This window comes from Somniosus microcephalus, chromosome 18 (assembly GCF_052327205.1).
Source record: "Somniosus microcephalus isolate GS21.2 chromosome 18, FLI_Smic_1.0, whole genome shotgun sequence".
In the NCBI taxonomy this organism is placed as follows: Eukaryota; Metazoa; Chordata; class Chondrichthyes; order Squaliformes; family Somniosidae; genus Somniosus; species Somniosus microcephalus.
In genome coordinates, this window is record NC_141004.1 from 75,754,793 (window position 1) to 75,770,203 (window position 15,411).

At 53.2% G+C, this 15,411-nt stretch overlaps 1 protein-coding gene across 2 annotated transcripts in view; it reads right to left on the minus strand.

Moving 5' to 3' along the window:
* LOC147105391 (DENN domain-containing protein 2D-like) overlaps positions 1 to 13,001 on the minus strand; it is a 216,234-nt gene extending 203,233 nt beyond the window's left edge. For both annotated transcript variants that reach the window (XM_086011698.1, XM_086011693.1), the window contains exon 1: positions 12,887 to 13,001. The gene's annotated coding sequence lies outside the window, so the exon portion shown is untranslated. The remainder of the gene's footprint in view (positions 1 to 12,886) is intronic.
* Between the last annotated feature and the right edge of the window lie 2,410 nt (positions 13,002 to 15,411).

A 15,411-nucleotide genomic window follows, 5' to 3' on the forward strand; every position in this document is an offset into this window, starting at 1 on the left:
TTACAGCCCCAGTACCACCTTGTGTCTATTACAGGCCCAGTGCCACCTTGTGTCTATTGCAGCCCCAGTGCCTCCTTGTGACTATTACAGCCCCAGTACCTCCTTGTGTCTTATACAGCCCCAGTGCCACCTTGTGTCCATTACAGCCCCAGTGCAACCCTGTGTCTATTACAGCCCCAGTACCACCTAGTGTCAGCTACAGCCCCAATGCCACCTTGTGTCTATTACAGCCCCAGTGCCACCTTCTGTCCATTACAGCCCCAGTGCCAACTTGTATCCATTAGAGCCCCAGTGCCACCATGTTTCTATTACAGCCCCAGTGCCACCTTGTGTCTATTACAGCCCCAGTGCCACCTTGTGTCTATTACAGCCCCAGTGCCACCTTGTGTCTATTACAGCCCCAGTGCCACCTTGTTTCTTTTACAGCCCCATTGCCATCTGGTGTCTATTACAGCCCCAGTGCCACCTAGTGTCTATTACAGCCCCAGTGCCACTTTGTGTCTATTACAGCCCCAGTGCCACCTTGTGTCTATTGCAGCCCCAGTGCCACCTTGTGTCTATTACAGCCCCAGTGCCAACTTGTGTCCATTACAGCCCCAGTGCCACCTTGTGTCTATTACAGCCCCAGTGCCACCTTGTGTCTATTACAGCCCCAGTGCCACCTTGTTTCTTTTACAGCCCCATTGCCAACTGGTGTCTATTACAGCCACAGTGCCACCTAGTGTCTATTACAGTCCCAGTGCCACCTTGTGTCTATTGCAGCCCCAGTGCCACCTTGTGTCTATTACAGCCCCAGTGCCAACTTGTGTCCATTACAGCCCCAGTGCCACCTTGTTTCTATTACAGCCCCAGTGCCACCTTGTGACTATTACAGCCCCAGTGCCACCTTGTGTCTATTGCAGCCCCAGTGCCACCTTGTGTCTATTACAGCCCCAGTGCCAACTTGTGTCCATTACAGCCCCAGTGCCACCTTGTTTCTATTACAGCCCCAGTGCCATCTTGTGACTATTACAGCCCCAGTGCCACCTTGTTTCTATTACAGCCCCAGTGCCATCTTGTGACTATTACAGCCCCAGTGCCACCTTGTGTCTCTTACAGCCCCAGTGCCACCTTGTGTCTATTACAGCCACAGTGCCACCTTGTGTCCATTACTGCCCCAGTGCCACCTTGTGTCTATTACAGCCCCAGTGCCACCTTGTGTCTATTACAGCCCCAGTGCCACCTTGTGTCTCTTACAGCCCCAGTGCCACTTTGTGTCTATTCCAGCCCCAGTGCCACCTTGTGTCTATTACAGGCCCAGCACCACCTTGTGTCTATTACAACCCCGTGCCACCTTGTGCCTATTACAGCCCCAGTGGCATCTTGTGTCTATTCCAGCCCCAGTGCCATGCTGTGTCTATTACAGCCCCAGTGCTGCGTTGTGTCTATTACAGACCCATTGCCACCTTGTGTCTATTACCACCCCAGTGCCACCTTGTTTCTATTACAGTCCCAGTACGACCTTGTTTCTATTACAGCCCCAGTGCCACTTTGTGTCTATTCCAGCCCCAGTGCCACCTTGTGTCTATTACAGGCCCAGCACCACCTTGTGTCTATTACAACCCCGTGCCACCTTGTGCCTATTACAGCCCCAGTGGCATCTTGTGTCTATTCCAGCCCCAGTGCCATGCTGTGTCTATTACAGCCCCAGTGCTGCATTGTGTCTATTACAGACCCATTGCCACCTTGTGTCTATTACCGCCCCAGTGCCACCTTGTTTCTATTACAGTCCCAGTACGACCTTGTTTCTATTACAGTCCCAGTGCCACCTTGTGTCTATTACAGCCCCAGTGTCACCTTGTTTCTATTACAGCCCCAGTGCCACATTGTGTCTATTACAGCCCCATGCCACCTTGTTTCTATTACAGCCCCAGTGCCACCTTGTGTCTATTACAGCCGCAGTGCCACCTTGAGTCAATTACAGCCCCAGTACCAACTTTTGTCTATGTGGGCCCCAGTAACACCTTGTGTCTATTACAGCCCCAGTACCATCTTGTGTCTATTACAGCCCCAGTTCCACCTAGTGACTATTACACTCCCAGTGCCACCTTGTGTCTATTACAGCCCCAGTGCCACCTTGTGTCTATTACTGCATCAGTGCCATGTTGTGTCTACTCCAGCCCCAGTGCCACACTGTATCTATTACATCTCCAGTGCCACCTTTTGTCTATTAATGTCCCAGTGCCACCTTGTTTCTGTTACAGCCCCAGTACCACCTTGTGACTATTAGAGTCCCAGTGCCACCTTGTTTCTATTGCAGCCCCAGTACCATCTTGTGTCTATTTGAGCCCCAGTACCACCTTGTGTCTATTAAATTCCCAGGACCACCTTGTGTCTATTACAGCCCCACTGCCACATTGTGCCTATTACAGCCCCAGTGCCACCTTGTGTCTATTACAGTCACAGTGCCACCTTGTGTCTGTTACTGCCCCAATGCCACCTTGTGTCTATTATAGCCCTGATGCCACCATGTTGTAATTACAGCCTCAATGACACCTTGTTTCTATTACAGCCCCTGTGCCACCTTGTGTCTATTACAGTCACAGTGCCACCTTTTGTCTATTACAGCCCCAGTGCCACCTTGTGTCTATTACAGCCCCAGTGCCACCTTGTGTCTATTACAGCCCCAGTGCCACCTTATGCATATTACAGGCCCAGTGCCACCTTTTGTTTATTACAGCCCCGGTGCCACCTTGTGCCTATTACAGCCCCGGTGCCACCTTCTGTCTATTACAGCCCCAGTGCCACCTTGTGCATATTACAGCCGCAGTGCCACCTTATGCATATTACAGCCCCAGTACCACCTTTTGTCTATTATTGCCCCAGTGCCACCTTGTGCCTATTACAGCCCCAGTGCCACCCTGTGTCTATTACAGCTCCAGTACCACCGTGTGTCTATTCCAGCCCCAGTGCCACCTTGTGTCTATTAAAGCCCCAGTGCCACCTTGTGCCTATTACAGCCCTAGTGCCACCTTGTGTCTATTAAAGCCCCAGTGCCACCTTGTGCCTATTCCAGCCCCAGTGCCACCTTGTGTCTATTAAAGCCCCAGTACCACCATGTGTTTATTACAGCCCCAGTGCCACCTTGTGTCTATAACAGCCCCAGTACCACCTTGTTTCTATTGCAGCCGCAGTGCCACCTTGTGTCTATTACCACCCCATTGCCACCTTGTGTCTGTTACAGCCCCAGTACCACCTTGTGACTATTACAGCCCTAGTGCCACATTGTGCCTATTACTGTCCCAGTAGGACCTTGTTTTTATTACAGTCCCAGTGCCACCTTATGTCGATTACAGCCCCAGTACCACCTTATGACTATTACAGTCCTAGTGCCACGTTGTGACTATTACAGTCCCAGTGCCACCTTGTGTCTATTACAGCCCCAGTACCACCTTTCTGTCTTTTACAGCCCCAGTGCCACATTGTATGTATTAAAGCCCCGGTGCCACCTTGTTTCTATTACGGCCCCAGTGCCACCTTGTGTCTATTACAGCCCCAGTGCCACCTTGTTTCTATTATAGCCCCAGTGCCACCTTGTGTCTATTACAGCCCCAGCACCACCTCTTGTTTCTGTTACTGTCCCAGTGCCACCTTATGTCTATTGCAGCCCCAGTACCACCTTGTGACTATTACAGTTCAGTGCCACCCTGTGTCTATTACTGTCCCAGTGCCACCTTGTGTCTATTACAGCCCCAGTGCCACCTTGTGTCTATTACAGCCCCAGTGCCACCTTGTTTCTGTTACAGCCCCAGTGCCACCTTGTGTCTATTACAGCCCCAGTGCCACCTTGTTTCTGTTACAGCCCCAGTGCCACCTTGTGTCTCTTACAGCCCCAGTACCACCTTGTGTTTATTTGAGCCCCAGTACCACCTTGTGTCTGTTACAGCCCCAGTACCACCTTGTGTCTATTACAGCCCCAGTACCATCTTTTGTCTATTGCAGCCGCAGCACCACCTTGTGTCTATTACTACCCCAGTGCCATCTTGTGTCTATTGCAGCCCCAGCACCACCTTGTGTCTATTACTACCCCAGTGCCATCTTGTGTCTATTGCAGCCCCAGCACCACCTTGTGTCTATTACAGCCACAGTACCACCTTGTGTCTATTCCCACCCCATTGCCACCTTGTGTCTGTTACAGCCCCAGTACCACCTTATGACTATTACAGCCCCAGTACCACCTTGTGTCTATTACAGCCCCAGTGCCACATTGTGTCTATTACTGTCCCAGAGTGTCCTTGTTTCTATTACAGTCCCAGTGCCACCTTGTGTCTATTACAGCCCCATTGCCACCTTGTGTCTATTAGAGCCCCAGTACCACCTTGTGTCTGTTACAGCCCCAGCACCACCTTGTGTCTATTACTACCCCAGTGCCCCCTTGTGTCTATTGCAGCCCCAGCACCACCTTGTGTCTATTACTATCCCAGTGCCCCCTTGTGTCTATTGCAGCCCCAGTACCACCTTATGACTATTACAGCCCCAGTACCACCTTATGACTATTACAGCCCCAGTGCCACATTGTGTCTATTACTGTCCCAGATTGACCTTGTTTCTATTACAGTCCCAGTGCCACCTTGTGTCTATTACAGTCCTCTTTCTATAACTGTCCCAGTGCCCCATTGATTTCATTGCACAAGGATGTATACAGAAAGACCGTGCAGATGCAGAATAATGACAGTAAAGCCTCCGTACGGTGTACTGGCAGTAAGACCTTGGGTCACCCAGAGACTGAGCCATTGGAGGTTCCTATCTGATCTGTGCCACTGTCAGTGAGCAGAGCCCTCAGATGTCTCTCACAGAGGGGCTGTGCCACCAGAGGGCCATTTACCCTGGAGCACTCCACTCAGCCTTTAGCTCCCGTCTCAAGGGCAATATTGGTAGAACCCAGGAGTTTGCTGATTGGCTGCTTTGAGCTTGATATAAAGAAAGACTTACATTTATATAGCGCCTTTCCCGACCACCAGATGTCCCAAAGCGCTTTACAGCCAGTGGGGTACTTTTTAAATGTAGTAATGTAGGAAACGTGGCAGCCAATTTGCGCACAGCAAGCTCCCACAACCAGCAACGTGATAATGACCATATAATCTGTTTTTGTTATGTTGATTGAGGGATCAGTATTGGCCAGGACAACGGGGAGAACGCCTTCATCGAAATAGTGCCATGGGATCTTTTATGTCCACCTGAGAGAGCATCTGAAAGACGGCACCTCTGACAGTGCAGCGCTCCCTCAGTACTACACTGGGAGTGTCAGCCTAGCTTTTTGTGCTCAAGTCTCTGGAGTGGGACTTGAACCCACAACTGTACAGTGGAGTAGGGCGAACCAAAATACAACTTGCCAAGAAGGATGGCTGAGTCTGGACTTCCTCTGAATTCTAGAACACGATCAAATCCCAGGAGGCACCTCTCGATGGAGTGAATGCAGACTGAAGGCGAATGATGGGTTGTCGGTTCTTAGGTGAAACCTAAGAGTTCGAAAGACTCACCGGAAAAGGAAGCCAATTAACCCGAGAGGAAATGGTTGTAATCGGTCAGAATGACTGGAGCATTAGTGCGCACCATGCAAAATTTCATGGCCTAGAAATTCAGTTAGGGGCGCCCAGCTCGCCTGGGCGCCGGAATTACCGCTGCGCGCGGAGCCACTTGCGCCAGCGGGATATTCAGTTTCAGCGCCCCAAGTGGAAGCCGGCCGCTAAACAAGGGTTTCGGCGCCCCGCTTGGGGCGCTGAAACTGAATATCGGCGTGCAAAGTGCCGCAGCGCCACCCGCTGCGGCACGGCAGCCTGCGGTACTGCAGGCCTTCCTCTCACTCTTAAGGGGGAGGTGCCTGCAACAGCGCGATCCCCGCTCGCGAGTGCCGGCAAATGAGCCCGGCACCAAGGAGAAGTGCCGGGCTCTCTGGAAACAGCCGGCAATGCCGCGGGGGGGGGGGGGGTGTAGGAGGCCGGGGACGGAGGTGCGGGCAGGCGGCCGCCGAAAAAGCGACCGGCCGCACCTCCACCTTAACTCGCCCTGTGTACTGGTCGCTGTTTGCGGCCGGCGCGGGGGAGGCGGCAGCGAGCAAATATGGCCAGCGGGGCGATAGCGGGGCGCTGCGCACACCGATGACGTCATCGGTGGCGGCGCAGCGCTACTGGCTAACGCCGCCATTAGCGCCGCGCTAAATATTGCGGTAGGTTTGCACAGTGGCGCAAAAGCCCTCTTTGGGCGCAAACTGGTGGCGCAGGCCACTGAATTTCTAGGCCCATGTGTGCGATGGATGTGAACTTTCTCAAGTGGTTGGTTCATGGTGTAAATGAAAGTTCAATAGACTCATTGTTTCTCAGCTGGGTAGAGATCTTTTCATTAAAAATAGCTGTGGTCAGCCTGGTGTTTATCAGTACTGTCAGCAGGCTGTACCTGAGTAATGACAGAAAACAGTCTGGGAATTGTTCTTACCCTCATGGTACAAGGACTAGGGGACACTGATTTAAGGTTTTGGGCAAGAGATACAGGGGGGATGTGAGGAAAAGCTTTTTTACGTGGCGAGTGGTGAGGACCTGGAACTCGCTGCCAACGGAAGTGGTGGAAGCGGAGACACTCGATGTTTTCAAGTGGAGACTGGATAGGCACTTGAGGGAAATAAACTTGCAGGGCTACGGGGATAGAGCGGGGGAATGGGACTGACTGGATTGCTCTACAGAGAGCCAGCATGGACTCAATGGGCCGAATGGCCTCCTTCTGTGTCGTTATGGCTCTAGTACTCTGTGTTCCCCACCTCACTTCCAGTCCATTCTGTATCTCCATTGACAAACTTGGGATGCAAACTCAGCCAAGTGGAGTTCTTCAAAGGAGGGAGGTGGCAATTGGTCACAGCTTTTAATCCAGAGCAGTACGCCCAGTTTTGGAATATAGAAACAGGAGGAGGCCATTCAGCCCCTCGGGCCTGTTACACAGGAACAGGAGGAGACCATTTAACCCCTCGGGCCTGTTACACAGGAACAGGAGGAGGCCATTCAGCCCCTCGGGCCTGTTACATTAGGAACAGGAGGAGGCCATTCAGCCCCTCAGGCCTGTTAGACAGGAACAGGAGGAGACCATTTAGCCCCTCGGGCCTGTTACACAGGAACAGGAGGAGGCCATTCAGCCCCTCGGGCCTGTTAGACAGGAACAGGAGGAGACCATTTAGCCCCTCGGGCCTGTTACACAGGAACAGGAGGAGGCCATTCAGCCCCTCGGGCCTGTTACACAGGAACAGGAGGAGGCCATTCAGCCCCTCGGGCCTGTTAGACAGGAACAGGAGGAGGCCATTCAGCCCCTCGGGCCTGTTAGACAGGAACAAGAGGAGACCATTTAGCCCCTCGGGCCTGTTACACAGGAACAGGAGGAGGCCATTCAGCCCTTCGGGCCTGTTACACAGGAACAGGAGGAGGCCATTCAGCCCCTCAGGCCTGTTAGACAGGAACAGGAGGAGACCATTTAGCCCCTCGGGCCTGTTACACAGGAACAGGAGGAGGCCATTCAGCCCCTCAGGCCTGTTAGACAGGAACAGGAGGAGGCCATTCAGCCCCTCGGGCCTGTTAGACAGGAACAGGAGGAGGCCATTCAGCCCCTCGGGCCTGTTACACAGGAACAGGAGGAGGCCATTCAGCCCCTCGGGCCTGTTACACAGGAACAGGGGGAGGCCATTCAGCCCCTCAGGCCTGTTACACAGGAACAGGAGGAGGCCATTCAGCCCCTTGTGCCTGTTACATAGGAACAGGAGGAGGCCATTCAGCCCCTCGGGCCTGTTAGACAGGAACAGGAGGAGGCCATTTAGCCCCTCGGGCCTGTTACACAGGAACAGGAGGAGGCCATTCAGCCCTTCGGGCCTGTTACACAGGAACAGGAGGAGGCCATTCAGCCCCTCAGGCCTGTTAGACAGGAACAGGAGGAGGCCATTTAGCCCCTCGGGCCTGTTACACAGGAACAGGAGGAGACCATTTAGCCCCTCGGGTCTGTTAGACAGGAACAGGAGGAGGCCATTCAGCCCCTCGGGCCTGTTACACAGGAACAGGGGGAGGCCATTCAGCCCCTCGGGCCTGTTAGACAGGAACAGGAGGAGGCCATTCAGCCCCTCGCGCCTGTTACATAGGAACAGGAGGAGGCCATTCAGCCCCTCGGGCCTGTTAGACAGGAACAGGAGGAGGCCATTCAGCCCCTCGGGCCTGTTACACAGGAACAGGGGGAGGCCATTCAGCCCCTCGGGCCTGTTAGACAGGAACAGGAGGAGGCCATTCAGCCCCTCAGGCCTGTTACACAGGAGCAGGAGGAGGCCATTCAGCCCCTCGGGCCTGTTACACAGGAACAGGAGGAGGCCATTCAGCCCCTCGGGCCTGTTACACAGGAACAGGAGGAGGCCATTCAGCCCCTCAGGCCTGTTAGACAGGAACAGGAGGAGGCCATTCAGCCCCTCGGGCCTGTTAGACAGGAACAGGAGGAGACCATTTAGCACCTCGGGCCTGTTACACAGGAACAGGAGGAGGCCATTCAGCCCCTCGGGCCTGTTACACAGGAACAGGAGGAGGCCATTCAGCCCCTCGGGCCTGTTACACAGGAACAGGGGGAGGCCATTCAGCCCCTCAGGCCTGTTACACAGGAACAGGAGGAGGCCATTCAGCCCCTTGTGCCTGTTACATAGGAACAGGAGGAGGCCATTCAGCCCCTCGGGCCTGTTAGACAGGAACAGGAGGAGGCCATTTAGCCCCTCGGGCCTGTTACACAGGAACAGGAGGAGGCCATTCAGCCCTTCGGGCCTGTTACACAGGAACAGGAGGAGGCCATTCAGCCCCTCAGGCCTGTTAGACAGGAACAGGAGGAGGCCATTTAGCCCCTCGGGCCTGTTACACAGGAACAGGAGGAGACCATTTAGCCCCTCGGGTCTGTTAGACAGGAACAGGAGGAGGCCATTCAGCCCCTCGGGCCTGTTACACAGGAACAGGGGGAGGCCATTCAGCCCCTCGGGCCTGTTAGACAGGAACAGGAGGAGGCCATTCAGCCCCTCGCGCCTGTTACATAGGAACAGGAGGAGGCCATTCAGCCCCTCGGGCCTGTTAGACAGGAACAGGAGGAGGCCATTCAGCCCCTCGGGCCTGTTACACAGGAACAGGGGGAGGCCATTCAGCCCCTCGGGCCTGTTAGACAGGAACAGGAGGAGGCCATTCAGCCCCTCAGGCCTGTTACACAGGAGCAGGAGGAGGCCATTCAGCCCCTCGGGCCTGTTACACAGGAACAGGAGGAGGCCATTCAGCCCCTCGGGCCTGTTACACAGGAACAGCGGGAGGCCATTCAGCCCCTCGGGCCTGTTACACAGGAACAGGAGGAGGCCATTCAGCCCCTCGGGCCTGCTCCGCCATTCAATGAGATGGGATCATGGCTGACCTGTATCTTAACCACATTTAACCACTTTGACCCATTATCCCTCGATACCCTGACCCAACAATATCGCTCTCAGCCTTGAAAGCTCCAATTGACCCCCAGTATCCACAGCCTTTTGCGGGAGAGAGTTCCAGATTTCCGCCACCCTTTGTGGGGAAAAGCCTGGCTTGTTTGTACAGCTGAAAATGCGTTTTTGACTCTCTTCCAGGCGACAGGAGGAAGTGATAGTGAGAGAGCTCCTGTTGACACATCTGGAGCTGAATGCTCGCTGTTTGCTTGGGTGTAACGTAACGCACAACTCGACACCTGGTGCTGCAGAAGCGAAAGTTAGAAACAAAAGGGCAGGGGAGTTAAAACGGCCGCAGGGACTTGCCCCGTCCGAACCGCCGGTTGTAATTTTAACCTGTGTTTTTGAGCAGGCGAGAGGGCCACCCGCAGGAAGGCAGCAGGGTCCTTCTCTAAATATGGAGTTCAGGCTCCGATGACCCCATTGGGGCCGGACTGTAAGTTTTAACCCAAGGCCTGCGCAGTGGGGTGGGGGGCCGTCGTGGCAGCAAATGGACCCGGGCTTCCCTCCCCCTCACCCCGCCCTGGGCCTCCCTCCCCCTCCTTCCCCCCCTGCCCCGGGCCTCCCTCCCCTCTTCCCTTCCCTCCCTCCTGCCAAAGATCCCACAGCACTATTGGAAGAAGAGTGGGGGAGTTATACCCGGTGTCCTGGCCAATATTTATCCCTCAACCAACAGACTATCTGGTCATTATCACATTGCTGTTTGTGGCAGCTTGCTGTGCGCAATATGGCTGCCACATTTCCCACATCACAACAGTGACTACACTTCAAAAAGTACTTCATTGGCTATAAAGCGCTTTGAGATGTCCTGAGGTCGTGCAAGTTCTTTCTGTCTTTCAGTGGCCATTATAAGGAGCCTGCAGTAATTTCTGTTACAGTTTTGTGCTTTCTGCAGGCTGGCTGGCTCACTGTCTGACCTGCAGACTGGCTGGCTCACTGTCTGACCTGCAGACTGGCTGGCTCACTGTCTGGCCTGCAGACTGGCTGGCTCACTGTCTGACCGACCTGCTGACGGGTTGGGTCACTGTCTGACCTGCAGACTGGCTGGCTCACTGTCTGACCTGCAGACTGGCTGGCTCACTGTCTGACCTGCAGACTGGCTGGCTCACTGTCTGACCGACCTGCTGACGGGTTGGGTCACTGTCTGACCTGCAGACTGGCTGGCTCACTGTCTGACCTGCAGACTGGTTGGCTCACTGTCTGACCTGCAGACTGGCTGGCTCACTGTCTGACCGACCTGCTGACGGGTTGGGTCAGACTGGTTGTATTTCCAGCCACTTGCTATTGAATTTATTCTCACTGACCTGTCAGTCGGGGGAATTCAGTCAGGTTGTTTTTTGTTTCATTTTGATTGTTGTTTCTTTTTACACTTTCAAACCACAGAAATTTCCATCACTTCTACCTCTCAGGGTCACTATATTACCTATAAATGTGGGACACTAGGACAGGACAAACTGAAATATCATAATATACCTGTTAATATGGGGCACTGCAGACAGAAAAACTATAATATCATAATACTTTTAAATGCTGGGCAATACAGACATGCCAACCTATAATAACAGCACTCAATTCTCCACTGTAAGCTCATTTGCATAATTATTCACAACAGCAGCTGCAAACTCCGACAGATCGAGGGAGCACACTCGTGGTGGGGATGGAAGGCTGTGTGCAAGCTACATTTAAAGGGGTAGGACCAATTAAAGGGGAATATCACAATAGGGGGACAAAATTTTAGAAAGCTTTTGGAGAACCTCTTAAGGCACCTCGACCCATTAACACAGCTTGCCCACACAGTAATGGCAGGGCGCCATGGAAGGAAAGAGGATTCTCGGTGCAGGCAATGGTCTGCAGTCTAGCTGCTGAAGTGGAGCTGGCATGAGGTGCTCGTGAGGAAGGCTGCCCTCCGTGCACAGTGCACGGTATCGTCCCAGCTTGACCGCAAGTCCCAGCCTGCAGCTCACCATCCTTGCCCCTGGATGTGCCAGCCTTCTGGTGCATGGTAGCTGCTGGTGTCCTTGCATCAGACGGCCCAGCCCAGCCCTGCCGACCCACATGGTAAGAGGCCAGGTCCCCATGGCTGGCGTGCCTGGGCTGGGGGGCCGCCGACTCTGGTTGGACGGATTGCTGGCGGTTTCATCACATGACCTCCTGCCTCCAACAGCCCCGCCCCCCCATTCTCCCACCATTGGTCGCCCGACACGTCCCCTCTTCGCCGTGCACCGCCTTCCCACGCCAGTCGGAAAGCAAACGGGCTCTTCATTACCTGATTGGATGATGCTTCACTGTCCGTTAAACAGGCTTTATATCCTGGCTCCAATATTTTTAAAACTAATAAATGGTGGAGCATGAGAGTCACACACAATGTTTTTTGTAATGCCCCTGTGATTTTTCTCTCGGGTTGCTTGCAGCATCCAGGAGATTAATTGTTAATTCCTGGAGACTCCAGGAACTGTTCCCCCGAGCCTTGGCCTACAGAAATAGTTGAGTGGCTTCCTGCCAATTGGGCAATGCTGGCTCTTGTTTACCCTGGCACGTCATTGGTGCTGGGAACAAAACCAGAACAGAAGTGGCCCCGACACACTTACCTTCCTATTCTGTGCCCTTTGAATGTCCTCCTGCCTCAGTTGTCTGCGCCCAGCGACCCTGGGCTCCAGTATCCTGGACATGGGCTGGAGGGTCCAGCCCGCCCTCGCACTGGGAAGTCATGTGCAGGACATACCTGCCGTGTAATAATGAAGCCCCGTCCCCAGCCCACTTCGCCTGTTCCGCAGCACAGCGGCAATTTATGGGCAGGACTGATTTCCACCCAATTTTCCGGTCCCTTAGACCCTGTCTGTGCCCATTGTTGGCGTAGAACGGGCCCCAAAGTTGGCTCCTGTTTGACACCCAATAATCCCCTTTCAGTGGCATCAACGCACCTGTTAGTGAGGGCAAGCTACACGGTCCGGGTTGGGGGGACTTTACCCCCAGTCAGTTTCTGGCCTTTCACCTCTAGGACCAGAGTCCAAATCCAGCCCAACTTGGCAGGATGGAAGTCTGGTGTGTCTGCTGGTTGCAAAGGTCGTACAGGAAACCACGCTTGTGGCGGATCTCTATCCGGCTTCCCAGTGGAGCCCGGGCCCACACAGCACAACATCGACCCTCACTCAGCATTTTACCGGTGGCAAGTGTAAGATAGAGACAAAAAACACACATAGGATTATAAACAGTACACTTCAAGTTTCTCCTTCCCCTTTGAAGATGGCTGTTCTTTCTAACACCAGATGAAGCATCTGATTAAAAACCCCAGCTGTCAGGCTGGCTGTCGCCTTCTGGTTTTGTTCACTGCCACATGGAGAGGTTGTTACAAAGAGAGAGAGAAAGAATCAAATGTAATGGAATCGTTACCTCATTGGAACTTGTAATTCCGCATTCAAGACTTGTGTTATTCAGTAGACTGCTCGCTATATCATAAAACTTCAGAGAGATGGACCCACTAGCTGCATGAGATATCCTGTAACTGTGGGTAAACTGGCTCCCCTCCTCCGCTGCGTATTGTGGTATCTCACTCTCAGTTTCTCTTCCTGTTCTGTCATCTGTATGCTCGTTGTGAAGTAATACATTGCCATATTGAGCCGAAACCAAAACGTGGCTTATCATTGCTGATCCCATGTCCTTCACCAAGGCTGCTTGTCTTCGTGTTTTACCCCATCCCTCTCCTAAGATGATACTCACCTCCAAGTCCTATCTCTGCCTAGCCCCTTATTTCTCTGGCTCCCTCATCTCACCTTGTACCAACCCTCCCAACTTTTCTTCAAGGTCCTCCCTATTTATTGCTCCCCCGGTGCCTTCCTCGGCAAACCTCCTCCCTCTTGTCCACCCTCAGTCTCTGCTCTGTGACTTCTGATCCTCAGGGATTTTAACCTCCACCTGAAATCACCCTGCTCCATCTCTGCTGACTTCCTTACCCTCCGTCTCCCTCAGCCTCACTCTACGCATTGATTCCCCTGTCCACAAATACATGACCATCCTCTAGACCTTCTCATCTCATGGGGCCTCCAGACCTCCAAGGTCTCCATCACTAACAGGGCTCTCACCAAGCACTTCCTCACCTTCTTTCTCCTACACATCCCCCTGCCAGCCTTAAATTCTCCACTCTCACCTTTCACCTTCCTGTTCAGTGCCCTTTGAATGCCCTCCTGCCTCAGCTGTCTGCATCCAACAACCCTGAGCGCCAGTATCCTGGACATGGGCTGCAGGGTCCAGCCCGCCCTCGCACTGGGAAGTCATGTGCAGGATGCCCCTGCCATGTAATAATGATGCCCCTTTCCCAGCCCACTTCGCCTGCTCCGCAACAGAGCGGCAAGTAACAGGGAGGACTGATTTCCACCCAATCTTCCGGTCCATTTGACCTTGTCTGTGCCCATTGTTGGTGCAGAACGGACCCCAAAATTGGCTCCTGTTTGACATCCAATAATCCACATTCAGGGGCATCAACGCACCTATTAGTGAGGGTCATTACTGAAACAGAGGTCGCTGAACATCATTATAGTGAATACTGCTCATGATCTTATCCAATGTCCCTAAACGGAAATGGGGACACATCAACAAGGAGCTTCTCTTGTAGGTATTATTTTCACCAGCAGGCTTGCTGTTCCTGTCGTTAGCCATCTCTGAGCTTTGACCATCAGGCAGCCCATGACCTCTGACCACCAGGTAACCCATGACCTCGGACCAGCACCAATCTTTGACTTCAGAGCTCAACCCAGATTTACCTATTGACTACCAGACTTGGATTACCTTTCCAACTTTGGACTTAACAGGCACCTTTCAGCCTTCTACCCCTCTTGCATCTTCCTGCACTCTCCTGTGTCAGCCATGGCTCAGTGTGTAGCACTCTCTAGGTGGGAGGGGCTAGGAGTGAGCCAGGTGTGACTGGTTGCCTAATTGCAGCTTGGTGTTGGAGGGAGTTTTGTAAAAAGTTGGTGGTGGGTTTTGGGGTTTTGTATTCAGCTTTTAGGGCCTTTTTGGCCCACAAAAAACAGCCAGATGGCTGCTGAGGGGTCCGGAGAGCCGGGCCCCTCGGAGGACAGTGTTCCCGAGAGGAATTTAATTAGGGAAGAAACTATGGTGGGAAAGGGAAAAAAAAGGCCCAAAGATTTGGGCCAGGACCCCAGGAGGTTTGGTAAAGAAAACACGTGGTGGTGCAGTGCGAGGATAAGAAGATTCGAGCCTGGGATATAATCCAGGCGGTGACTCTGCTATATTCAGAGGAGGTGGTAGTTTCATTTTTGAACTTGCCAGTGTACATTGAGGACGAAGTGCTGAGCAAAAAGTTGCAGTCGTGGGACATTAAAATCTGTTCTGAAATAAAGAGGAGGTACTATCCAGGAGCACGGGTAGCAGACGGAACCCGGTATGTAAAGGTGCGGTTCCCAGAGTGGGTGAGGTCTTTGCCGTACAGTATGAAGTTTGAGACACTGGAAGGAGTGCAGTACTTTCATGTGCTGCACGATAACCAAGTATAGGTGTGCTATTATTGTCTGGGACATGACCATCTCGTAAGAAACTGTCCAGATTTGTATTGTTACAATTGCGGTGAGTTGGGACATATCGCTCGGAGCTGCAAGTCGGAGAGCTGTGGGGTGTGTCGTAAAGGCCCCACCCGCTGTGAGTGTGTGGCAGAAGGGAGCGATATGAGTGATGAGGAGGTGGGAGAAGGAGAAGGAGATGAGAGTGGAATGGCCAGAGGAGCGGTGCAGTTGGAGGACACAGCCGTTAAAATGAAGGAGAAAGGAGCACAGGAAGAGGCAGAGGTTGGCGGAGCTGAGGACGGGATGGAGATGGCGGAAAACACGCCGAGTGCTGCGCCATTGTCCCATGGAGAGAGGGAACAGGGTGCAAGGGTCAGAGGTGGAGATGTGGTCGAAGGG